The sequence below is a fragment of the Ranitomeya imitator genome, chromosome 2 (assembly GCF_032444005.1).
Source record: "Ranitomeya imitator isolate aRanImi1 chromosome 2, aRanImi1.pri, whole genome shotgun sequence".
NCBI lineage: Eukaryota > Metazoa > Chordata > Amphibia > Anura > Dendrobatidae > Ranitomeya > Ranitomeya imitator.
The window spans coordinates 38,772,818-38,796,197 of NC_091283.1; the positions used below are offsets into that span (position 1 = coordinate 38,772,818).

Consider the following 23,380-nt stretch of genomic DNA (forward strand, 5'->3'; position numbering starts at 1 on the left):
AGGCAGTAATAAACAAATGATAAATCTCCTGTTTATAGCTACAAAGGTGGCAGCTCTAACAGCCTCACATTGTGTAACAAGGATAAAGCGAAATGACTGGAATCCATTATCTACATCAGGGATTGTATCCTATTGTGTACTTTCTAATGACCAGAGGAACAAAATGCTATTAAAATAGAGAAAGAACCTTTCCAACATGCTTCACTCTTATGAGCTTCATAAAATGATTTATTACCCTGATGAAGCCTTTGAGGGTAAAACTGTCACTGTATTTAAAGCGATCTCTGCAGGGGAGGGTCAGTAAATGGATGGCACAACAAATTCACAATGGGATGGAAATGGGGGGAGGAAGGCCCTATCAATAGGGAAATGAAGGAAGGGACACCCCTGAGCTCAAGCCTGAACCTGTCCCTGCACTCCCCTAACACCCTAACTGGGTCCTTCCCCCCACAGCCACCAGGATACCTCGTCCCTGTCACCTAACTCTACCCTGGCTAGTGCACTGGCTGGTGACGGGCACTGTTGTGAATTCTGTGGTCAAGCTCCCTCCTGTGGTCATGAGTGGTACTTCGGCTGGTTCTGTCTATGAGCTTCCGCTGGTGGATGTGAGTGGGGCTGCGGCTTCTGAGTTTCCTTCCTCAGGTGACGAGGTTAAGTCGTTAGGTGCTGCTCTATTTAACTCCACCTAGTTCTTTGTTCCTGGCCTTCAGTCAATGTTCCAGTATTGGTCTGGCTCTCTCCTGGATCGTTCTTGTGGCCTGTCTGTCCTGCATAAGCTAAGTTCTGCTTGTGTTACTTTTGTTGCTATATTTTCTGTCCAGCTTGCTATATTGGTTTTTCTTGCTTGCTGGAAGCTCTGAGACGCAGAGGGAGCACCTCCGTACCGTTAGTCGGTGCGGAGGGTCTTTTTGCCCCTCTGCGTGGTTGTTTGTAGGTTTTTGTGTTGACCGCAAAGCTATCTTTCCTATCCTCGGTCTATTCAGTAAGTCGGGCCTCACTTTGCTAAATCTATTTCATCTCTGTGTTTGTATTTTCATCTTAACTCACAGTCATTATATGTGGGGGGCTGCCTTTTCCTTTGGGGAATTTCTCTGAGGCAAGGTAGGCTTATTTTTCTATCTTCAGGGCTAGTTAGTTTCTCAGGCCGTGCCGAGTTGCATAGGGAGCATTAGGCGCAATCCACGGCTACCTCTAGTGTGGTATGATAGGATTAGGGATTGCGGTCAGCAGAGTTCCCACGTCTCAGAGCTCGTCCTATGTTAGTAACTATCAGGTCACTTTGTGTGCTCTTAACCACTAGGTCCATTGTGGTTCTGAATCACCTGTTCATAACAGGGCACTAGCTGCAGATATTACCACATGGGCACAGTGACAAACATGAAAGGGACGAGGAAATAAACACTTAGCTTTCTCTGCTGCAAAGCACCACACAGCAGAATAAAGGCACCAGGATAATGAACCCAGCAGAGGTACCACTGCACCTAGAGAGCTTCTCACACAGGCTTGGTAACTGAAGATTGCTCTATCACCAACAGTCAGCTGATGCATCAGGTGACCATTTAAAGGATGGTGTGAATGGTCACCACCACATCAGCTGACCCAGCAACACTGCAGTTACACTAGATAGCAGGGGGGGGGGGGGGGACTGACATTAACCCCCGATGGACTGAAAGGCAAAAACTACATTTAAACAAAGGGAAACCAGAGCTGAGACAAATCCAAAAATGGATCGCAACAAAAACATGGTGGGGAGGCATTTTCTCTATTTTAATAGCAAATTGTTCCTCTGGCAATTAGATAATGAGTAGAGTATAAGGTTTTATTGACTGTGTCATCAACTCTCCCTCGCTTTCCTGTAAAGTGTAAGCTCTTATTATCAGCAGGGTCCTCTCTCCTGTAGTGTGTAAGCTCCTATGTTCAGTTGGGTCCACTCTCCCCTGTAGAGTCTAAGCTTTTATGGTGTAACAGTTTTCTTTCTCTTGTAAAGAGTAAACTATTATGGTCAGTGGGGTCCTCTCTCTCCCGTAGAGTGTAAGCTCTTATGGTCAGTGGGGTCCTCTCTCTTTCTCCTGTAAAGTATAAGCTCTTATGGTCAGTGGGGTCCTCTCTCTCTCCTGTAAAGTGTAAGCTCTTATGGTCAGTGGGGTCCTCTCTCTTTCTCCTGTAAAGTATAAGCTCTTATGGTCAGCGAGGTCCTCTCTCTCCTGTAGAATGTAAGCTCTTATGGTCAGTGAGGTCCTCTCTCTCTCCTGTAGAGTGTAAGCTCCTATGGTCAGTGAGGTCCTCTCTTTCTCCTGTAGAGTGTAAGCTCTTATGGTCAGTGAGGTCCTCTCTTTCTCCTGTAGAGTGTAAGCTCTTATGGTCAGTGAGGTCCTCTCTCTCTCCTGTAGAGTGTAAGCTCTTATGGTCAGTGAGGTCCTCTCTCTCTCCTGTAGAGTGTAAGCTCTTATGGTCAGTGAGGTCCTCTCTTTCTCCTGTAGAGTGTAAGCTCCTATGGTCAGTGAGGTCCTCTCTTTCTCCTGTAGAGTGTAAGCTCTTATGGTCAGTGAGGTCCTCTCTCTCTCCTGTAAAGTGTAAGCTCTTATGGTCAGTGAGGTCCTCTCTTTCTCCTGTAGAGTATAAGCTCTTATGGTCAGCGTGGTCCTCTCTCTCCTGTAGAGTGTAAGCTCTTATGGTCAGTGGGGTCCTCTCTCTCCTGTAAAGTGTAAGCTCTTATGGTCAGCGAGGTCCTCTCTCTCCTGTAGAGTGTAAGCTCTTATGGTCAGTGGGGTCCTCTCTCTCCTGTAGAGTGTAAGCTCTTATGGTCAGTGGGGTCCTCTCTTTCTCCTGTAGAGTATAAGCTCTTATGGTCAGTGGTGTCCTTTCTCTCCTGTAGAATGTAAGCTCTTATGATCAGTGGGGTCCTCTCTCTCCTGTAGAGTGTAAGCTCTTATGGTCAGCGAGGTCCTCTCTCTCTCCTGTAGAGTGTAAGCTCTTATGGTCAGTGAGGTCCTCTCTTTCTCCTGTAGAGTATAAGCTCTTATAGTCAGTGAGGTCCTCGCTCTCTCCTGTAGAGTGTAAGTTCTTATGGTCAGCAGGGTCTTCTCTCTCTCCTGTAGAGTATCAGTTCTTATGGTCAGTGAGGTCCTCTCTCTCCTGTAGAGTATAAGCTCTTATGGTCAGTGAGGTCCTCTCTCTCTCCTGTAGAGTGCAAACGCTAATAGTCAATTATACCCTCTATCTTTCCTGTAGAGTGTAAGCTCTTATGTCAGTGGGGTCCTCTCTCTTTCCTGAAGAGTGTAAGCTCTTGTGGTCAGTGGGGTCCTCTCTTTCTCTCCTGCACAATGTAAGATCTTATGGTTAGCAAGGTCCTCTTGCTTTCTCTTGTGAAGTGTAAGCTCAGCAGGGTCCTCTCTCTCTGTAGAGTATAAGCTCAGTGAGAACTTCTTTCTCCGTAAATTGTAAGCCCTTGGGTCATTGGCGTTCTCACTCTTTCTTCTCCCCCATGTGTATTTTCTGAACATTTACAAGCTTTCCGGTTATAAAATTTAGCAAATTTATTTTCCGCAAATTACATTTATTGGGGAAAATTTGTCGAATTCAAATTTCAAAAGATCTGCTCATCTCGAATCACTATTGTATTGACCGGTAGAATAAAATTCACATGTTCCTTTTCCTGTTCAGTAAGTGTTAAAAAAAATGTATAGTTGGAAAATACAACTCATCTCCATGAAACAAGTTAACAAGTTTTGGCTCTGGGAATGCAGATATGAAAAAATAATAAAAGTAAATAAATAAAACAAACAAAAATCACTGCATCATGGTGGCCAAAGCTTGATATCGTAAGAAGGAGCTACATTTCCTGATCAACACTTTATGGAACATTGATAATAATTATTCTCTTAGGAATGACTATTAATACAATATTTCATTAACATTAATATTACATCCCAAGCCTGAACATTGTTTGGTCATCTAGATAGGCAAAATTTGTCTCCTTCATGTGACACATATTAGCACTGACAAGTCCTTTCGGTTTCCTTTCCTTAGAGTCGCTCACATCCTTCTGCTGCTCGTAAGTCATTGGGTGGACAATACTTTATTTGCACATCATAATCTGGGAGTGATCGGTGCAAGGAAAAATGAATGAAGGAGACTTTAAATAGACACAAAGACTGAAATGCCAATGTATGCCTCATCCATAGATACCATTTGCATCATAACTAGATAAACCAGCTACAAATTATATAAAAGCTGAGTTATTTCTATAGTGAGAGCAGTAGAAGAGCAGCGGCTGATACCACACTTCATCAGGTCAGTGCATGTCTGATGATAATATCTATATATATAATTGTCTAAGGGTTTTTCCGTCTGTCTGTCTGTCTGTCTGTCTGTCTGTCCTGGAAATCCCGGCTCTCTGATTGGTCGAGGCCGCCAGGCCAACATTCTATATTGATCAGTCCTCCTGACACCTCTTTATTGATAAATCCTCCTGACACTTCTATATTGATCAGTCCTCCTGACACTTCTATATTGATCAGTCCTCCTGACACTTCTATATTGATCAGTCCTCCTGACACTTCTATATTGATCAGTCCTCCTGACACCTCTATATTGATCAGTCCTCCTGACACTTCTATATTGATCAGTCCTCCTGATACCTCTATATTGATCAGTCCTCCTGATACCTCTATATTGATCAGTCCTCCTGACACTTCTATATTGATCAGTCCTCCTGACACTTCTATATTGATCAGTCCTCCTGACACTTCTATATTGATCAGTCCTCCTGACACTTCTATATTGATCAGTCCTCCTGACATTCTATATTGATCAGTCCTCCTGACACTTCTATATTGATCAGTCCTCCTGACATTCTATATTGATCAGTCCTCCTGACACTTCTATATTGATCAGTCCTCCTGATACCTCTATATTGATCAGTCCTCCTGACACTTCTATATTGATCAGTCCTCCTGACACTTCTATATTGATCAGTCCTCCTGACACTTCTATATTGATCAGTCCTCCTGACACTTCTATATTGATCAGTCCTCCTGGCACTTCTATATTGATCAGTCCTCCTGACACTTCTATATTGATCAGTCCTCCTGGCACTTCTATATTGATCAGTCCTCCTGACACTTCTATATTGATCAGTCCTCCTGACACTTCTATATTGATCAGTCCTCCTGACACTTGGCGATGATGTCATAAAGGACGTAGATATCCCGCGTCTCTGATTGGTCGAGGCCGCCAGGCTTCGACCAATCAGCAACGGGCACGGCAACGATGATGTCATAAAGGACGTAGAAATCCCGCGTCTGATTGGTAGAGGCCGCCAGGCCTCGACCAATCAGCAACGGGCACAGCGACGATGATGTCATAAAGGACGTAGACATCTCACGTTTCTGATTCAGCGACGGGCACAGTATCGACGTAGATGTCATAATGGTTGCCATGGCGACGATGATGTCATAAAGGTTGCCTCGACCAATCAGCGACGGGCACAGTGTGCCGCAAATTCTGGAATCATCATTGTCCATATACTACGGGGACATGCATATTCTAGAATACCCGATGCGTTAGAATCGGGCCACAATCTAGTGTAGATATAGTTGTTGAGAAAATTACTGAGAAATAGGCAAAAATCCAACAAAAAATCTTCTTTTATTCAAAATCAATTAAAATCTACAAACATTAGTAACCGCAGATGCATTTACCTCCCATCCTGGTAATATGTCCCTTATCCTGGGCCCATCCTGGTTTATATATCCCCCATCTTGGTAATATGTCCCTTATCCTGGGTCCATCCTGGTTTATATATCCCCCATCCTGGCATATATATCCGCCATCCTGGGCCTATCCTGGTTTATATATCCCCCATCCTGGTATATGGTATATATCCCCCATCTTGGTATACATATCCCCATCTGGGTAATATGTCCCTTATTATGGGTCCATCCTGGTTTATATATCCCCCATCCTGGTAATATGTCCCTTATTCTGGACCGATCCTGGCATATACATCATCCTTCCTGGTTTATATATCCCCCATCCTGGTATATACAGTGGGGCAAAAAAGTATTTAGTCAGTCAGCAATAGTGCAAGTTCCACCACTTAAAAAGATGAGAGGCGTCTGTAATTTACATCATAGGTAGACCTCAACTATGGGAGACAAACTGAGAAAAAAAAATCCAGAAAATCACATTGTCTGTTTTTTTATCATTTTATTTGCATATTATGGTGGAAAATAAGTATTTGGTCAGAAACAAAATTTCATCTCAATACTTTGTAATATATCCTTTGTTGGCAATGACAGAGGTCAAACGTTTTCTGTAAGTCTTCACAAGGTTGCCACACACTGTTGTTGGTATGTTGGCCCATTCCTCCATGCAGATCTCCTCTAGAGCAGTGATGTTTTTGGCTTTTCGCTTGGCAACACGGACTTTCAACTCCCTCCAAAGGTTTTCTATAGGGTTGAGATCTGGAGACTGGCTAGGCCACTCCAGGACCTTGAAATGCTTCTTACGAAGCCACTCCTTCGTTGCCCTGGCGGTGTGCTTTGGATCATTGTCATGTTGAAAGACCCAGCCATGTTTCATCTTCAATGCCCTTGCTGATGGAAGGAGGTTTGCACTCAAAATCTCACGATACATGGCCCCATTCATTCTTTCATGTACCCGGATCAGTCGTCCTGGCCCCTTTGCAGAGAAACAGCCCCAAAGCATGATGTTTCCACCACCATGCTTTACAGTAGGTATGGTGTTTGATGGATGCAACTCAGTATTCTTTTTCCTCCAAACACGACAAGTTGTGTTTCTACCAAACAGTTCCAGTTTGGTTTCATCAGACCATAGGACATTCTCCCAAAACTCCTCTGGATCATCCAAATGCTCTCTAGCAAACTTCAGATGGGCCCGGACATGTACTGGCTTAAGCAGTGGGACACGTCTGGCACTGCAGGATCTAAGTACATGGTGGCGTAGTGTGTTACTCATGGTAGGCCTTGTTACATTGGTCCCAGCTCTCTGCAGTTCATTCACTAGGTCCCCCCGCATGGTTCTGGGATTTTTGCTCACCGTTCTTGTGATCATTCTGACCCCATGGGGTGGGATTTTGCGTGGAGCCCCAGATCGAGGGAGATTATCAGTGGTCTTGTATGTCTTCCATTTTCTAATTATTGCTCCCACTGTTGATTTTTTCACTCCAAGCTGGTCGGCTATTGCAGATTCAGTCTTCCCAGCCTGGTGCAGGGCTACAATTTTGTTTCTGGTGTCCTTTGACAGCTCTTTGGTCTTCACCATAGTGGAGTTTGGAGTCAGACTGTTTGAGGGTGTGCACAGGTGTCTTTTTATACTGATAACAAGTTTAAACAGGTGCCATTACTACAGGTAATGAGTGGAGGAAAGAGGAGACTCTTAAAGAAGAAGTTACAGGTCTGTGAGAGCCAGAAATCTTGATTGTTTGTTTCTGACCAAATACTTATTTTCCACCATAATATGCAAATAAAATGTTAAAAAAAACAGACAATGTGATTTTCTGGATTTTTTTTTCTCAGTTTGTCTCCCATAGTTGAGGTCTACCTATGATGTAAATTACAGACACCTCTCATCTTTTTAAGTGGTGGAACTTGCACTATTGCTGACTGACTAAATACTTTTTTGCCCCACTGTATATATCCGCCATCCTGGTATATGTCCCTTGGATTTGTGCCAAATGCTTAAAATTTTATTTTAATTGCGTGTCCATATACATGGAACAAAAAATTAGACCTGTTTCTCCTTTGGAAGCGTCATGATTTTCTTATTCTTCCATAGACATCGCTGTATGAATTTGTATTTTTTTGAGGGTTGAGTTGTAGTTTTGAGTGACACCATTTAACCATTCGATAGAATGGAAAACGGGAAAATAATTAAAATAATTCCAAGTGTTGTGAAATTGCACAAAAACCACAATTCCACACATTTTTGGCGGGGTCTCGTTTTTACACCGTTCATTGTACAGAAAAAATAACCCGATAATATGGACAATATGATTCCACAGATCAAAGAAATTACTGAGATACCAAACTTGTATAGATTTTTTTTTTTGGTGAAAAAATATTGTAAGGGTGGTTTCACATTTGCATTTTTTTTTTGCGTTTTTGCGGTAAAAAACGCAAAAAAAGCATGCGTTTTTTTCCCTATATTTAACATTAAAAACGCATGTGTTTTTTGTATGCGTTTGGACTAGTGTTGAGCATTCCGATACCGCAAGTATCGGGTATTGGCCGATACTTGCGGTATCGGAATTCCGATACCGAGATCCGATACTTTTGTGGTATCGGGTATCGGTATCGGATCCATAGGGATGTGTAAAATAAAGAATTAAAATAAAAAATATTGATATATTCACCTCTCCGGCGGCCCCTGGACATCACGCTGCTAACCGGCCGGCTTCTTTGTTTAAAATGAGCGCCTTTAGGACCTGAGAATGACGTCGCGACTTCTGATTGGTCGCGTGCCGCCCATGTGACCGCCATGCGACCAATCAGAAGCCGCGACGTCATTCTCATTCACTAAACTCCTAATTCTAGGAATTGAGGACCTGCGAATGACGTCGCGGCTTCTGATTGGTCGCGTGGCGGTCACATGAGCGGCATGCGACCAATCAGAAGCCGCAACGTCATTCGCAGGTCCTTAAGACGCTCATTTTAAACAAAGAAGCCGGCCGGTTACCAGCGTGATGTCCAGGGGCCGCCGGAGAGGTGAGCATATCAATATTTTTTATTTTAATTCTTTATTTTACACCTCACTATGGATCCCAGGGCCTGAAGGAGAGTTTCCTCTCCTTCAGACCCTGGGAACCATCAGGATACATTCCGATACTTGATGTCCCATTGACTTGTATTGGTATCGGATATCGGTATCGGCGATATCCGATATTTTTCGGGTATCGGCCGATACTATCCGATACCGATACTTGCAAGTATCGGACGGTATCGCTCAACACAAGTTTGGACGCGCTTTTGCAACGCATGCTTTTTTTTCTGCATGCGTTGCGTTGCAGAAATGCAACATGTAGTATTTCTAGCGGCGTTTTTTTGCCGCAAAAAAACACATGCTTTTTTTGCGGCAAAAAAATGCATCCTTTTTTTGCGGCAAAAAAATGCGTTGCTGTCTATGTAAACGCATGCGTTTTTAACCACATGCGTTTGCATGCGTTAAAAACGCATGCGTTTTTAAAAAAACACACAAAAAAACACACTGATAAACCACCCCACACCATAAAATTGATAAAGGGATCCTACCCCTAACCCTACCCCTAACCCTACCCCTAACCCTAACCCTACTTCTAACCCTAACCCTACCCCTAACCCTAATCCCTTTAAGGGTAGGGTTAGGGGTAGGGTTAGGGTTAGGGTTAGGATCCCTTTAGGGTTAGGGTTAGGGTTAGGATCCCTTTAGGGTTAGGGTTAGGATCCCTACCCCTAACCCTACCCCTAACCCTAGCTCTTTCTGTTTTAGTGGGTTTTTTACTTTATTTTGATGATTGGCAGCTGTCACACATTTATCTGCATGCGTTTAAAAAACGCCAACGCATGAAAAAACACATGTAAACGCGTTAAAACGCCACGTTTTTTTCACCACATGCAAAAACGCATGCGTCAAAAAACGCGGCGTTTGCACGCGTTTACATGCGTTTTTTCACCATGCGTTTTTTTTTAAAACGCATGCGATTTAAAACGCAAGTGTGAAACCAGCCTAATTTGGGAAAAAAATCCACTATTTTTCAATATCTGTACTGTTTTAATTTTTTACATCAATGGAGCTGTGTGAGGATTTTTTTTTTTTTTTTTTGCATTGGCAGCTTGTTTTTATTGATACCATTTTGGGGTTAACGTTTTCATCACTTCATGACTTTTTTTTTTTTTGCTGTGTTGTTAAAAGCTGAAAAAAGGCAATGTTGGAGTTTTGATTTTTGTATGAGGTTAATCAATCATTTATTTTCATATATCAGACTTTTAATGACACTGTGATACTACAATACTGTTTTTGTTTCTTTATTTTTAATAAGAGATAAGAGTGAGTGATTCAAAATTTTTAGATATTTTTTATATTTTTAAAAACACATTTCTTTTTACTTTATTTTGTATTCCCATCGGTGGATTTTAATATGTGATTGTACGATCGCTTATATTATATACTGCATTACCATAGTATTGTCGTATATACCAAAAATCATGGTCTTCTACTATGCCCAGCCACAGGCTCGTCTTCACAGGAGCACCGTCTTGTTAGCAGGCATGGCAGCGGTCAACAGGCTCCCGAATGTCTTGGAAATTTAACAGAACTCTACAATTCAATAACAATGTTCGCCCCAAATGACTCAACCCATATAAGAAGAAAGGGTTAAAGTACCTGCACTAGATCATTATTCCCACAATGGGAACCTCTCAATGAAAACAAGGGTCTCCAACATTGGTACTTTTTACAATAAAATATATCTTTAGTAATATATTTATAAAAACATCATCCAGAGAAGGTGCTAGATTCAAAAATCGAGGGACTATAATGTCCTGGGACTTTCAACAAACTAACCCACTGATGTCATATAACCAAATATACAAAAATGCTTTAAGACCATGAAACAATGATAATAATAGTCTTATACCAATGGGACAATGCAATACTAATAATAAATATTGCCCGGTAGGAAATAGGGAAATTCATACAGAAACAATGTCCCAAATATAAACCAATAGACCCATGATAATAAACAATCTACTGTATAGTAATATCAACTCCTCAATCATAGTATCAGTTTAAACATACCAGGTAATGGGTAGGTAAAGGTTCCCGGACCTCCCTCTGCCCCGACGCACGTTTCGCTCTGCTTCTATGGGAGGCGTGTCAGGGCAGGGGGTATGCCGGTTTAAATAATGCAGCCTAAACGTTGATTGGACACATCATACCTATAATAGGTAAGGTGGGGATCACTGCGCAAGTGCTACAGGTCCTAAACCTAATGTCTGCATGTGGCCAAGCCATACGCTACTGCACATGCATCATAGGAAAGTCCTGTGAGGAGATATTGTTGTAACCTTGGAGCATAAACAGCGCATGTGCCCGCCAGTAAAGGCTGCAAAACTAAGGGGAGGGATCGCAAGTGGTCATGTGCGCCGGCGCATCAGGACTACCCGTCCCGATGCATCGACTGCACACCCGCCCGCCATTGATCCCTCAGGCAAGTCTACAGCCTGCGCATGTGTACCGCTCCAGGAAGGTATAGGGAATTTGATTAAGGTGCAATGTGCCCAATTGATGCAATAACTAAGAAATAAATATGTATAAGTGCAATGTGCCCAATCAATGCAGTGACTAAGAAATATACATATTACTAATAAAGTGCAATTAATCCCTCAGATGAATCTACGGTTCGCGCATGCGTACCGCTTCGGGAATAAAAAAAGAGTAAAATGTTTTTATAAATATATTAATAAAGATACATTTTATTGTAAAAAGTACCAATGTTGGAGACCCTTGTTTTCATTGAGAGGTTCCCATTATGTGAATAAAGAACTCTACAATTGTAGCTTTCATGGTCACCTGGAACAAAAGATCACTACAGGTAGCAGGGATGCACCACTTCCCTGCACATACATTTGGATTGTTTCTCAGATGTTGGATGTGTTCTCAGCCTCAGGGTTTTAGAATACGTACAAGTCTTGAACTGCAGATTTGTAATACTTTTGATGATACCGAATTTCCGTTGTTTAAAAAAAAATTCCGCTGTAATTTTAAAATTCTTTTTATTTTCGTAGGTTTCACACTTTTCATCAACATGATTTCTATGCCTCCCAAATTGTTTTGTTCTCACTATGGACCATCTCCAAACCCCCCAGCCACTCATCTCTGCTATGAGGTGTATGATCAGAACCAACGTATTGATTGTAATCACCTTACCAACACCGAAGAGTCTCAAGCTGAGGAGGTGTTTCTTGGAGAACGATTCAAAGACGCTTGGAGAGAATGCACGATTGTATGGTACATCTCCTGGAGTCCTTGCGATGATTGCATTCAGATCTTGCTGAACGCATTCATTCCCAAAAACCCTCATGTCAAGTTGCACATTATATTTGCGAAGGTCTACAAGGGCACTACTAAGGCTAAGATCCAAGAACTTAACAGCAGAGGAGTAAAAATACAAGCAATGTCCCATAAAGGTCAGTATGGTCCATGAGACACCTAATGCTATCACATTTTTAAATGTCCGGAGTTTTCTGAATCCTAAAGAGGTTGTCCACTACTATAACACTGATGACCAATCCTCAGGATAGGTCATCAATATCTTATTGGTGGGGGTGTGACACCCCCATCAATTAGTTGTTCTCGGTGCCGCCACGGGAAGTATTCAATTACAGAGTTGCTCTGTCTACTGCACATCCACTCCCTATTCAAATCAATAGGGGGAGGATGTGCAGTACCTGGCCATGGCCACATTTCAGTAGATAGAGCAGCTCCGTATTTGAGCACTTCTGGTCACCGCCAGTATTGAGAACAAACGATCGGCGGGGTTACCGGGTTTCGCATCCCACCGATCAGACATTGATGACCAATCCTAAGGATTGCTGATCAATGTGAAAATAGTGGACAATATCTTTAAGCGTCATACACACCTAACCCCCATCCCATTATTGATGTGCGATAATATGGAGAAGTCAAACTTTTCATTATAATATTTTTCACTGCTAGTTAAGGGTCATGTAATTTGTCCATCGGATGGAGTTTACACAGCTAATATACTGTATGTGTATTTGCAGCCAGGGCCAGGAAAGTATCCCAAAATTAGGAAAATATATCATGGAAATACTTGGAGAATGGCCATAGATGTGAGCCAAACCTTGATCGAGCCAAGCTATTTCACAACGATGTAATGGTTATATACCGTATATTATTAATATACAGCTCTGGCAAAAATTAAGAAACCAAAACATCAAAACCCTGTCATGGGCAGCCCAATCTCCTGACCTGAACCCCATTGAAAACATTTGGAATGTATTCAAGAGGATGATGGATAGTCAGAAGTCATCAAAGAAGAACTGCTTACATTTTTGCACCAGAAACAGTGTGAAAGACTGGTGGAAAGCATGACAAGACGCATGAAAGCTGTGATTAACCCCTTTCTGACATCGGACGTACTATCTCGTCGAGGTGGGGTGGGCCCCTATGACCACCGACGGCATAGTATGTCCAGTGTGATCGGCGGCGCTCACGGGGGAGCGCGGCCGATCGCGGCCGGGTGTCAGCTGCCTATTGCAGATGACATCCGGCACTATGTGCCAGGAGCGGTCACGGACCGCCCCCGGCACATTAACCCCCGGCACACCACGATCAAACATGATCGCGATGTGCCGGCGGTGCAGGGAAGCATCGCGCAGGGAGGGGGCTCCCTGCGGGCTTCCCTGAGCCCCCCGCAGAAAGGCAATGTGATCGCATTGCTGCGAGGGTCTTACCTCCCTCCCTGCCTGCTCCAGGCCCGGATCCAAGATGGCTGCGGATCCGGGTCCTGCAGGGAGGGAGGTGGCTTCACAGAGCCTGCTCAGAGCAGGCACTGTGAAGCCTGCAGCACTGTAAGTCAGATCAGTGATCTGACAGAGTGCTGTGCAAACTGTCAGATCACCGATCTGTGATGTCCCCCCCGGGACAAAGTAAAAAAGTAAAAAAAAAAATTTCCTAAATAATGAAAAAAAATATATATATTATTCCCATAAATACATTTCTTTATCTAAATAATAAAAAAAACAAGAAAAGTACACATATTTAGTATCGTCGCGTCCGTAACGGCCCGACCTATAAAACTGGCTCACTAGTTAACCCCTTCAGTAAACACCGTAAGAAAAAAAAAAAAAAACGAGGCAAAAAACAACGCTTTATTATCATACCACCGAACAAAAAGTGGAATAACACACGATCAAAAAGACAGATATAAATAAACATGGTACCGCTGAAAACGTCATCTTGTCCCGCAAAAAACGAGCCGCCATACAGCAACATCAGCAAAAAAATAAAAAAGTTATAGTCCTGAGAATAAAGAGATGCAAAAATAATTATTTTTTCTATAACATAGCTTTTATCGTATAAAAGCGCCAAAACATAAAAAAATGACATAAATGAGGTGTCGCTGTAATCGAACTGGCCCGAAGAATAAAACTGCTTTATCAATTTTACCAAACGCGGAACGGTATAAACGCCTCCCCCAAAAGAAATTCATGAATAGCTGGTTTTTGGTCATTCTGCCTCACAAAAATCGGAATAAAAAGCGATCAAAAAATGTCACGTGCCTGAAAATGTTATCAATAAAAACGTCAACTCGTCCCGCAAAAAACAAGACCTCACATGACTCTGTGGACCAAAATATGGAAAAATTATAGCTCTCAAAATGCGGTAACGCAAAAAATATTGAAAAAGCGTCTTTCAGTGTGTGACGGCTGCAAAACATAAAAATCCACTAAAAAACCCGCTATTAAAGTAAATCAAACCCCCCTTCATCACCCCCTTAGTTAGGGAAAAATTAAAAAAATGTATTTATTTCCATTTTCCCATTAGGGCTAGGGCTAGGGTTAGAGCTAGGGTTAGGGCTAGGGTTAGGGCTAGGGTTAGGGCTAGGGTTAGGGCTAGGGTTAGGGTTAGGGCTAGGGTTAGGGCTAGGGTTAGGGCTAGGGTTAGGGCTAGGGTTAGGGCTACAGTTTGGGTTGGGGCTAAAGTTAGGGTTAGGGTTGGGGCTAAAGTTACAGTTAGGGTTTAGATTACATTTACAGTTGGGAATAGGGTTGGGATTAGGGTTAGGTGTGTGTCAGGGTTAGCGGTGTGGTTAGGGTTACTGTTGGGATTAGGGTTAGGGGTGTGTTTGGATTAGGGTTTCAGTTATAATTAGGGGGTTTCCACTGTTTAGGCACATCAGGGGCTCTCCAAACGCGACATGGCGTTCGATCTCAATTCCAGCCAATTCTGCGTTGAAAAAGTAAAACAGTGTTTCTTCCCTTCCGAGCTCTCCCGTGCGCCCAAACAGGGATTTACCCCAACATATGGGGTATCAGCGTACTCAGGACAAATAGGAAATTGGGGTCCAATTTCTCCTGTTACCCTTGGGAAAATACAAAACTGGGGGCTAAAAATAATTTTTGTGGGAAAAAAAAAGATTTTTTATTTTCATGGCTCTGCGTTATAAACTGTAGTGAAACACTTGGGGGTTCAAAGTTCTCACAACACATCTAGATAAGTTCCCTGGGGGGGTCTAGTTTCCAATATGGGGTCACTTGTGGGGGGTTTCTACTGTTTAGGTACATTAGGGGTTCTGCAAACGCAATGTGACGCCTGCAGACCATTCCATCTAAGTCTGCATTCCAAATGGCACTCCTTCCCTTCCGAGCCCTCCCATGCGCCCAAACGGTGGTTTCCCCCAACATATGGGGTATCAGCGTACTCAGGACAAATTGGACAACAATTTTTGGAGTCGAATTTCTCCTCTTACCCTCGGGAAAATACAAAACTGGGGGCTAAAAAATAATTTTTGGGGGAAAGATTTTTTTTTTAATTTTCATGGCTCTGCGTTACAAACTGTAGTGAAACACTTGGGGGTTCAAATCTCTCACAACACATCTAGATGAGTTCCTTAGGGGGTCTAGTTTCCAAAATGGTGTCACTTGTGGGGGGTTTCTACTGTTCAGGTATATTAGGGGCTCTGCAAATGCAATGTGACACCTGCAGACCATTCCATCTAAGTCTGCATTCCAAATGGAGCTCCTTCCCTTCCGAGCCCTCCCATGCCCCCAAACAGTGGTTCCTCCCCCATATGGGGTATCAGCGCACTCAGGACAAATTGGACAACAAATTTTGGGGTACAATTTCTCCTGTTACCCTCGGGAAAATACAAAACTGGGGGCTAAAAAATAATTTTTGTGGGAAAAAATTTTTGTTTTATTTTTACGGCTCTCCATTATAAACTTCTGTGAAGCCCTTGGTGGGTCAAAGCGCTCACCACACATCTAGATAAGTTCCTTAGGGTGTCTACTTTCCAAAATGGTGTCACTTGTGGGGGGTTTCTACTGTTTAGGTACATTAGGGGCTCTGCAAACGCAATGTGACACCTGCAGACCATTCCATCTAAGTCTGCATTCAAATGGCACTCCTTCCCTTCCGAGCCCTCCCATGCGCCCAAACAGTGGTTCCCCCCACATATGGTGTATCATCGCACTCAGGACAAATTGGGCAACAAATTTTGGGGTCCAATTTCTCCTGTTACCCTCAGGAAAATACAAAACTGGGGGCTAAAAAAATAATTTTTGTGGGAAAAAAATTTTGTTTTATTTTTACGGCTCTGCATTATAAACTTCTGTGAAGCACTTGGTGGGTCAAAGTGCTCACCACACCTCTAGATAAGTTCCTTAGGGGGTCTACTTTCCAAAATGGTGTCACTTGTGGGGGGTTTCAATGTTTAGGTACATCAGTGGCTTTCCAAACGCAACATGGCGTCCCATCTCAATTCCTGTCAATTTTGCATTGAAAAGTCAAACGGCGCTCCTTCCCTTCCGAGCTCTCCCATCTGCCCAAACAGTGGTTTACCCCAACATATGGGGTATCAGCGTACTCAGGACAAATTGTACAACAACTTTTTGTTCCAATTTCTTCTCTTACCCTTGGGAAAATAAAAAATTGGGGGCGAAAAGATAATTTTTGTGAAAAAATATGATTTTTTTATTTTTACGGTTCTACATTATAAACTTCTGTGAAGCACTTGGTGGGTCAAAGTGCTCACCACACCTCTAGATAAGTTCCTTAGGGGGTCTACTTTCCAAAATGGTGTCACTTGTGCGGGGTTTCAATGTTTAGGCACATCAGGGGCTCTCCAAACGAAACATGGCGTCCCATCTCAATTCCAGTCAATTTTGCATTGAAAAGTCAAATGGCGCTCCTTTGCTTCCGAGCTCTGCCATGCGCCCAAACAGTGGTTTACCCCCACATGTGGGGTATTGGCGTACTCAGGACAAATTGTACAACAATGTTTGGGGTCCATTTTCTCCTGTTACCCTTGGTAAAATAAAACAAATTGGAGCTGAATTAAATTTTTTGTGAAAAAAAGTTAAATGTTCATTTTTATTTAAACATTCAAAAAATTCCTGTGAAGCACCAGAAGGGTTAATAAACTTCTTGAATATGGTTTTGAGCACCTTGAGGGGTGCAGTTTTTAGAATGGTGTCACACTTGGGCATTTTCTATCATATAGACCCCTCAAAATGACTTCAAATGAGATGTGGTCCCTAAAACAAAATGGTGTTGTAGAAATGAGAAATTGCTGGTCAACTTTTCACCCTTATAACTCCCTAACAAAAAAAAATTTTGGTTCCAAAATTGTGCTGATGTAAAGTAGACATGTGGGAAATGTTACTTATTAAGTATTTTGTGTGACATATCTCTGTGATTTAATTGCATAAAAATTCAAAGTTGGAAAATTGCAAAATTTTCATAATTTTCTCCAAATTTCAGTTTTTTTCACAAATAAACGCAGGTACTATCAAATATTTTTTACCATTGTCATGAAGTACAATATGTCACGAGAAAACAGTGTCAGAATCACTGGGATCCGTTGAAGCGTTCCAGAGTTATAACCTCATAAAGGGACAGTGGTCAGAATTGTAAAAATTGGCCCGGTCATTAACGTGCAAACCACCCTTGGGGGTAAAGGGGTTAAACATCATGGTTATTCCACAAAATATTGATTTCTGAACTCTTCCTGAGTTAAAACATTAGTATTGTTGTTTCTAAATGATTATGAACTTGTTTTCTTTGCATTATTTGAGGTCTGAAAGCACTGGGATTTTTTTTGACCATTTCTCCTTTTCAGAAAAAAAATACAAAATGTATTGCTTGGAACTTCGGAGACATGTTGTCAGAAGTTTATAGACTAAAAGAACAATTTACATTTTACTCAAAATATATACCTATAAAGAGAAAAATCAGACAAACTGAACATTTTGCAGTGGTCTCTTAATTTTTGCCAGAGCTGTATATTCCTTGACAGCAGATTTTAGGGAAGAGAATGACCGGGAATGTTGAGTTGCACAATTTCTTTTGGAACTAACTTATTTTCCTCTCTCCATTGAAACGAACATGTGGGAGAAATAATGTTTGACGAAAAGCTAATTAATGTGTATGACTATACAATGTGATGTTCCACAGCGATACACACTATTTGCTGTATGATTGGGAGATTGCCAAAACCTAAAGCTTCACGAAAAGAGAATAAGGAAAGAAGGAACATAATTGAGATAATTGAACCTTTTGAAATTCACATTCGGCAGATTGGCAGAGTTAAAGTGAACCAGGTTTGGCCAATACGAGTTATGGCCACCCCCTTTTAGGGCTGTTATACAGGATTCTATATTGATGTGTATAAGCCCCCGATTCGACCTGTAAGAGATAAAAAATAACTTTTATTATACTCACCTGGGGGGCGGTCCGGTCCGAAGGGCGTCTCTGGTCTTGGTCCGATGCCTCCCATCTTCTTGCGATGCCATCCTCCCGCTTGATTCTTGTGGATGACGCATCTCTATGTCATCCACACAGGCTCCCCGGAATCGCGCTCCTGCACAGGTGTACTTATCTGCCCTGTTGAGGGCAGAGCAATGTCCTGCAGTGCACAGGCGCTGGGCCTCTCTGACCTTTTCCGTTGCCTGCACACTGCAGTACTTTGCTCTGCCCTCAACAGGGCAGATAAGTACACCTGTGCAGGAGCGCGATTCCGGGGAGCCTGTGTGGATGACATAGAGACGCATCATCCACAAGGACGCGTCATCCACAAGAAGCAAGTGGGAAGACGGCATCACACGAAAATGGGAAGCGCCGGACCAAAACCAGCGATGCCCATCGGACCGGACTGCCACCCAGGGGAGTATAATAAAAGTTATTTTTCTTCTCTTACAGGTGAGATTGGGGGCTTATATACGGCATTATAGAATGCTGTATAACAGCCCTGAAAGGTGATGGCCGTAACGTGTATCGGCCAAACTTGGTGACAGGTTCCCATTAATACCTCTGGAGAATATGTGGAACTCTTTATGCTTTTTATAGCTATTGAGAAATGGGATAGAGAGAAAGATAGAGGTAAAGATAGAGAAAGAGAGAGAGAAAAAAGAGGGGGAGCGAAAAAGAGCGAAAGAAAATAAAAATACGAGAGAGGGGGAGAAATAAAGAAAGTTAAAAAAGAGAGCGAGAAAGAAGAAAGAAAGAAAAACATGTAAACATGTTGGCTTTTTTTGTAACGTTTATGAAAATTGTCTTTACAAGGAAACATTGAGGTTGAGTTAAGATACTTCTATTAATATTTCCGAAAATTTTGGGTGATGCCATGTCCCAAAGGCGTATCATTAGTCTTGCTTAGACTGAAAGACCCCCAAAATCGCTCAGTGTGCAACTGTGGAAAATGATTGTGAGAATGGGGGGTATCCATTTTTAGAAAACAAAACTAATGATTTCCTATTGAAAGCTAACAAATGGGACCACAAAATTGTGCTTTGTTTGCTTTTTCCCAAAACTAAATTGTGCTTTGCTTTTTCCCAAAACTATAGTGATACCAGTTGATAAAAATAAAAATCTTGGAAGGAAAATGTAAAGTGATACCTTAGGTTCTGTTGACATCTGCGTCAAAGCTTGAATTTAAAGTGAAGCCAAGCCAGATTCAATGCAGAACAGAGTATAGCGCTATCGGAGACACTTCATTGGCTTACAATTAAGTATCTTGGGGTTCTCTTGTTTAAAAAGTGATGGCGATGCCAATGTTCATTCTAAATATTTATAATTTGAAAACTCGCTAATTCCTGAAATGGGCTAATTTAAGGATACGTTAATTTTTGCAGCATTTTATCATCCATATTATGACTGCAGGTCATGGACCACCCATAGTTCATGTAACTCAACTTTGAAGACTATCGGATTCTATTGTGGCTGAAAGTCAGTTCCACTTCAAACCCTGTTGTAAAGACTCTAAGATTAAAGGGACACTGTCACCTGAATTTGGAGGGAACAATCTTCAGCCATGGAGGCGGGGTTTTTGGGTTTTTGATTCACCCTTTCCTTACCCGCTGGCTGCATGCTGGCTGCAATATTGGATTGACGTTCATTCTCTGTCCTCCGTAGTACATGCCTGCACAAGGCAATCTTGCACAGCGCAGGCGTGTACTATGGAGGACAGAGAATGAACTTCAATCCAATATTGCAGCCAGCATGCAGCCAGCGGGTAAGGAAAGGGTGAATCAAAAACCCAAAAACCCCGCCTCCATGGCTGAAGATTGTTCCCTCCAAATCCAGGTGACAGTGTCCCTTTAAGTTCACATGACAGATTATAATCTCCCATAGATTGGCCATTTGCATTGCTGCGGATCCTTAGCCTCATTGTAATCCTTGCGTTTTTCTACACAGAATCTTTCAGAAATAAATAACAAGTGATATTATAGTAATTTTTTCCCCCTGCTATGTCAAAAACTTGCATAAAAAAAGTTTTTAGCAAAATCTCAGAAATCACCATATATATAATGAGCGCTTTGACATACTCCATGCTGACAAAGAACCGCGCTATTTGTGATTTTCCACTTTGCTTCTCATCAGATTTAAAGCTCATATTCAGAAAATGAAAACAACATCTAACATTAGATTTTTCTTCTTAATGCAATAATTTTTTTGGTCTGTGAATTTTGTCTTTTAGATTTCCTTTACTGTTGGAAACACTTCGTTGACACGACCGAATCATTCATTCCGTGGCGAAATTTGGATGGAACCTATGACAATACATTACGATGGCTGTCAGACGCTTTACAGTCCGATTCGTAGACAATATATTATACAATAGATGAAAATATTGAAAGTAATAACAAATAACTTATTTTATGACCTGTTGCACTTTCGAGGATTGTTAACCCCTCGTCTGCGCCATCTTCAGACAAGCAAAGTCTGAGAGGTTGGGAATATTGGTTTTCTGTCCTTCTTCAGGAAAAGGTTTCTGCATCAGCAAGCTGCTTCCCAGCCAAAATTCTACCCTTTATCTATATATATAATTGTCTAAGGGTTTTTCCGTCTGTCTGTCTGTCTGTCCTGGAAATCCCGCGTCTCTGATTGGTCGAGGCCTGGCGGCCTCGACCAATCAGCGACGGGCACATCATGGCGACGATGATGTCATAAAGGTTGCCTCGACCAATCAGCGATGGGCACAGTCTGCCGCGAATTCACTTCGACCAATCAGCGACGGGCACAGTATCTACGTAGATGTCATAATGGTTGCCATGGCGACGATGATGTCATAAAGGTTGCCTCGACCAGTCAGCGACGGGCACAGTCTGCCGCGAATTCTGGAATCATCATTGTCCATATACTACAGGGACATGCATACAGTTAGGTCCATATATATTTGGACAGAGACAACATTTTTCTAATTTCGGTTATAGACATTACCACAATTAATTTTAAACAAAACAATTCAGATGCAGTTGAAGTTCAGACTTTCAGCTTTCATTTGAGGGTATCCACATTAAAATTAGATGAAGGGTTTAGGAGTTTCAGCTCCTTAACATGTGCCACCCTGTTTTTAAAGGGACCAAAAGTAATTGGACAATTGACTCCAAGGCTATTTCATGGACAGGTGTGGGAAATCCCTTCGTTATGTCATTCTCAATTAAGCAGATAAAAGTCCTGGTGTTGATTTGAGGTGTGGTGCTTACTTTTGGAAGGTTTGGCTGTGAAGTAAACATGCGGTCAAAGGAGCTCTCCATGCAGGTGAAACAAGCCATCCTTAAGCTGCGAAAACAGAAAAAAACCATCCGAGAAATTGCTACAATATTAGGAGTGGCAAAATCTACAGATTGGTACATCCCCAGAAAGAAAGAAAGTACTGGTGCACTCATCAATGCAAAAAGACCTGGGCGCCCACGGAAGACAACAGTGGTGGATGATCGCAGAATAATCTCCATGGTGAAGAGAAACCCCTTCACAACAGCCAACCAAGTGAACAACACTCTCCAGGAGGTCGGCGTATCAATATCCAAATCTACCATAAAGAGAAGACTGCATGAAAGTAAATACAGAGGGTTCACTGCACGGTGTAAGCCACTCATTAGCATCAAGAATAAAAAGGCTAGACTGGACTATGCTAAAAAAAAATCTAAAAAAGCCGCACAGTTCTGGAAGAACATTCTTTGGACAGATGAAACCAAGATCAACCTCTACCAGAATGATGGAAAGAGAAAAGTATGGTGAAGGCGAGGTACAGCTCATGATCCAAAGCATACCACATCATCTGTAAAACACGGCGGAGGCAGTGTGATGGCTTGGGCATGCATGGCTGCCAGTGGCACTGGGTCACTAGTGTTTATTGATGGCGTGACACAGGACAGAAGCAGCCGAATGAATTCTGAGGTCTTCAGAGCCGCCATACTGTGTGCTCAGATCCAGCCAAATGCAGCCAAACTGATTGGTCGTCGTTTCATACTACAGATGGACAATGACCCAAAACATAAAGCCAAAGCAACCCAGGAGTTTATTAAAGCAAAGAAGTGGAATATTCTTGAATGGCCGAGTCAGTCACCTGATCTCATCCCAATTGAGCAGCATTTCACTTGTTAAAGACTAAACTTCAGACAGAAATGCCCACAAACAAACAGCAACTGAAAACTACCGCAGTGAAGGCCTGGCAGAGCATCAAAAAGGAGGAAACACAGCGTCTGGTGATGTCCATGAGTTCAAGACTGCAGGTAGTCATTGCCAACAAAGGGTTTTCAACCAAGTGCTAAAAATGAACATTTTATTTACAATTATTGAATCTGTCCAATTACTTTTGGTCCCTTTAAAAACAGGGTGGCACATGTTAAGGAGCTGAAACTCCTAAACCCTTCATCCAATTTTAATGTGGATACCCTCAAATGAAAGCTGAAAGTCTGAATTTCAACTGTATCTGAATTGTTTTGTTTAAAATTCATTGTGGTAATGTCTATAACGAAAATTAGAAAAATGTTGTCTCTGTCCAAATATATATGGACCTAACTGTATTCTAGAATACCCGATACGTTAGAATCGGGCCACAATCTAGTATGTATATAAGAAAGCAAGAGACCAAACGGAAGCCTTCTCAGATAGATAAAATGGACTTACTCTTTTCGACTATGAAATGGAGCAGAACAAGATCCTTACAGTTATGCTATATATGTGTACAATAGCTTTCGCTTATGATTTCGGAAATATTTTATCACAGCCAATATCAGTTATTCTGATCGTGATGATAGTATTATTTGACTATGTATTATTTTATTTAAGGAACTTGTATGAACTGTTTGGAAAAAAAAGTCATCCAATTAAAAGTTTTAATAGCTCTTCG

At 42.1% G+C, this 23,380-nt stretch overlaps 1 long non-coding RNA gene across 1 annotated transcript; it reads left to right on the top strand.

Moving 5' to 3' along the window:
- Nucleotides 1-4,257: 4,257 nt before the first annotated feature.
- LOC138667156 (uncharacterized) lies at nt 4,258-23,380 on the top strand. Its single transcript, XR_011318620.1, has 3 exons — nt 4,258-4,293; nt 11,787-12,188; nt 20,723-23,380. It is a non-coding gene; the product is annotated as an uncharacterized lncRNA (long non-coding RNA).